The 4,513-nt window shown below is 38.9% G+C and overlaps 1 protein-coding gene across 1 annotated transcript in view; it reads right to left on the bottom strand.

Moving 5' to 3' along the window:
• LOC103606898 (UPF0606 protein KIAA1549) overlaps positions 1 to 4,513 on the bottom strand; it is a gene marked incomplete at its 5' end in the record, with an annotated part of 74,547 nt that overhangs the window by 46,605 nt on the left and 23,429 nt on the right. The gene's annotated exons all lie outside the window — the stretch shown is intronic.

Raw genomic sequence — 4,513 nt, 5'->3', positions numbered from 1 at the left:
AAAACAAATAATAAAGTCATCTTAAAGAAATAACAAATAATGAAAATTATGGATTATTTTTGAAAGAATCCTCAGATGGGCCACTGACCAAAAATACATCCCCACTCCAGTGGTCTGGGCTAAATATTGTCTCTTTCAGCTTCATTAAAAAGTATAATACCCTTAGAAAAGATGTAAGAAAATCATGATGATATTGTGCCAAAAATTGCCGTTTTGTCTAAATGTGGTTTAAATTTTTCAGTAAGAAAAGGTAAAAGACAGGAGTCTGAAGTTGCTCAGTTCATCAATTTACAGAACTTTTAGAAAAAAACATTTACAGCAGCGCGGAACTTTCACTAGCATCTGGGAGGGAGGGAGCTGGGGTGATATAAATTTAATTGCCAAGGTGATGATATACTATTGAGTAAACAAAAGAGAGGGGGACTTGGGGCATGGCCTTCACTGGTTAACAACTGGCTTTTCAGTTCTGATGTACAAAGAAAACAAACTTGAAGAAACATGAAAGAAGAAGCTGTTGCCTGCAGGTAATTAAATCCCACTTTAAAAAGAGATGAAGAGTACACTTAAAAATGGCTAAGAGGGTAAATTTAATGTTATGTATATTTCACCACATTAATTTTTGATGTTTGTTTGCTTGTTTGTTTTGGCAGCTGGCTGATAAGGGGATCCAAACCCTTGACCCTGGTGTTATAACACCACACTCTGACCAAATGAGCTAACTGGCCAGCCCACCACATTAATTTTTTTAAAAAGTAAAGTAAAAAGACCCGTGAAAAAGAAGAAATTTAAATGTATAGAAAAAAGACAGAAAAGAAACATTTCAAAATGTTAACAGAGATTAGATTTTGGTATAATAGGTGATTTTCTCCAATTTGTTGTATTTTCTATAATAAGGGTTTTCTCTAATGAGTAATATTTTTATAGTAAAAATAACCACAATAAACTTTAATTTTAAAAAGACAGAGAGGGAAAGATGAAGAGGGGCTGAAGAGACAGAAAGAGCTAGTGAATCACGCTCTGATGATCAACTGATACCCTCTAACGAGCCACAGTCACCTCAGGATGCTGCTTTAAAATAAATGGCCAACAGGCCAACAGAAAAAGACAGCGTGTGCACAAACTGTTTTTATACAAAAGCCTAAGGTTTGAAACCTCAAGCATAAGGGAAAAATGGAGAGGTTTCTCCTTAGTGCAAAAAAAGATAGAGCTAAGCAAAGCAGTAAGACATAGTAGTTACACCTTACATAAGGAATGCACACCAGGGATATGCAGGTTTTTGTATTTTCTCTCAATCTGAATTATATTTGATAGTTATCCCAAGCAATTAGAAATTATGTAAAAGACTGAATGAACAACATCTCTCTTAGCAAGGAGACAGTTGTCTGGATTCCAGCTATTCTCAGGCTTTCTTTCCCTGCCCCAAACCTAGAAGGAGCCTGACGATTTGTGCAACGCAAGCACAGCCAGGCACCGCCATTCATCCAGTGACAGCCACTACAGTTGCAGGCATAATGCCTAAAAGGTGATCATTAGCTTCGTCAGATAGGCTAGCCTTGCGAACCCAAACTTATAAAGTAACAGCAAATGTCACAAAGGGTAGCCCATTAAGCTACTGATACCCAGAGGTAAGATCACTTTTCCTCCAGGGTGGCAGAGAGCGGGGATGCAAAGGCAGTGGAGGAAAAAAAGCCCCTCCACACCATGCTGCCAGCCCTGCCTGGGCACCCCTGGAGCTGCAGCCTGTGACTGGGCTCTTGTCCCCATCCCCAGCCCACCCCCTCCCCACTACAGTCACAGATCCTTGCATTATCATTCACTGACTTCAATGGAGAAGCTGGGGATGCACAGGCTTCTGGCCTCTCTGCAGAGCTAAGCAGAGGAGAGGAACGTAGGAAATACAGAAAATACTCAACTGCGGCACTGCCTGGACCCCAGCCCTTTGATGTGACTGAAAGGAGGAGTTTTTATTTGGTTTTATATATATATACCTCTCTCTCTTATTGTTTGCTATGCATTGCACAGTTTTTTTTTTTTAAACTACCTGAATCATAATGATCAATGGAAAGTAGGATGGACACAGAGAGATTTACGCTGTGTGAATCCTGCCTTAAGGCAAGCAGGGATTAAAACTCCTTTCCCTTCAAATATTATTTTTACAAAGTAACGATAGAAACTACACTACATAGTCAAGAGATCTATTGTACAGCATGGTGACTACAATTAATAACAACATATTGTATATTTGAAAGCATAGACTGTTTAAGTATTCTCACCACAAAAAATGATAAGTATGTGAGATAGTACTTATGTTAAATAGCTTGATTTTAGCCATTCCACAATGTATACATATATCAAAACATCATATAGTGCACCAAAATATATACAATTTTTACCTGCCAATTAAATAAAAATTTTAAAAAGGAAATAAGTTTTTGTTTAAGCAAAAAAGAAAGTACACATATGTAGTATCACATAGGATAATGTCAAGAAAGCAGAATGACAGAGGAAAGGGCAGGCTGAATTGCTGAAATGCCAAAGCCACAGAAGATTTTTAAAGAAATGTCACATCATTATGGGTAGGTAAACACAGTCAACCACACCATTACTACTGCATGTGGCCCGCATTAATATCCCGTGAGGCAGCAATCACATTTATCTCGTTTTCATTGTCCCCCCAGAACCTTACACATCACAGGCACTTAGGAAGCAGATGACTCAACGACTACCGTCGCCTCAACTATGTTTATAAAGGCCTCTGGTAATCTGCCTTAATGAAAAGATGAGACTCGCACTTCATGATCACTATCACTTTATGAACGGGTGCTCCAAAATCACTTGAAAAACTCGCATGTTATATGCAGTCAATCTTGTTAAAACTATGAATTTGCTTAAATGTCAGCTTAGTGAAATTCTAGAATTTGGAATTTGTAGAATGCAAATGAATGAAGTTCTAAGTACTTAAAAATCACACTTGCGCACACGCAATCTAAGGAGAACATAAAGAAAATACTCAGCATTTCATATCCTTACCTACTTGGTATATTCCTGATGATAAACAGGAGAGAGAAAAACTACAATTATGCACAGACAGAGCAACAGCCGCAGAACAACACCCCGAGCGTCGCTACCCTACTCGAGGAAGGTGTGTTACCCCGTCCCTCCCTTCCCGTCTTCATTAAGGGAAACCAGCAGTAATGATGTGACTTATTGTAAAGCTGCAGTAACTGTGAGCGCAGTGACCTTTGAGTAAATGATGTCTTAAGGGTCCACAGGTGACCCTCGTGAGAGTATGCGTTACCTTCCAAACACAGTCAGCTAGGAAGGGAATTAAGCACAACCTCGAGTTTACCAAAATGGAAACAATGGTCTTTAGTCAGCTTCTGTTGCAAGATGGTCCTTAAAATGCCAGATGACTTGGGATAATCTTGCCAAGTAGCCTAAAAAAGCTGGTGGTCACACCACCCCCAGCAGTAGGAGGGAACACTGGTCCCAGAGTGACATGGAGGAGGGTTCCAGAATGGTTCTCAAGCAACCTCCTACCACCATTGATTTTTATTTCGTTATGACTTGCAATAAAAAAGAGATTTTTATATGAATTATATAATTCAAAACCTATGATAAAAACTCAGAATCTTCTCTAGAGGGTATTTAAGTTCTATACAAACAATAAAATACCTTTACGGCAGCATGAAAGCTATCTTATGGTGCCTTTTAAGAAGTAAACAAAGTTTCAAAAGTGAATTGATATTTGTAGTGAGAAAACGATCTTTCTAAAACATGAAAATAATGTGCAGATTCTGGTGTCTTTTCAAATTATAATAGCAGCACCCAAGCTTCCAGTACTCAGAAAAATGTCTGATTCCCTTCTCTCCTACACAGCCAACTCTCAGTCCCGGAGCTGAAATGCTTACTACTCTGGGTTCTGAATACATGTTGAGAGTGGTATTTGATTTTTGTTATCCTTGTAGAATAGACCAGTTGTAATACTATCCAAAGGAGTTAAATGCAAGCACTGAAAGCAAGATTATCTCGGATAAGCAATTAATAGAAATTGAGAAAATGGAGAGCTTTTTGTTTTTTTCCCACATATTTCTTTCCCAGGATCAAAACTAGATTTTAATCCTGTCTATGTGAAACAGTGCACCTGTTACCATGGTGCTAAATAATTTTTAAGATTCTGTGAAACTGAATCCAGAGAAAAACTGCTTCCTTTATTCTAAGGGGGCATTTCTCTAACATTATAAAAGAACCAACTGGAAGGAGCTAGAAGAAATCTCAAAGATTGGCCAGTTTAGCCCCACAGGAGTCTCAAAGGTTAAGGGACTTGCAAGGCCACAAGCACGTCAGCGACAGAAGCGATCCTTGGGTTTCTGTCCAGAATTTGTTCATTTAGAGAATACAGTTCATGCTGCACTGCATTTTCATTCAAAGAAATTTATGATTAAAAAATGTACAAAAGGGGCTGACCCAGTGGCGCACTGGATAAGTGCGCCGCTTGGGAAGCGCGGCGGCG

The sequence above is a fragment of the Galeopterus variegatus genome, unplaced genomic scaffold (genome assembly GCF_000696425.1).
Source record: "Galeopterus variegatus unplaced genomic scaffold, G_variegatus-3.0.2 Scaffold6926, whole genome shotgun sequence".
In the NCBI taxonomy this organism is placed as follows: Eukaryota; Metazoa; Chordata; class Mammalia; order Dermoptera; family Cynocephalidae; genus Galeopterus; species Galeopterus variegatus.
This window is presented reverse-complemented; position numbering and strand designations above follow the sequence as displayed.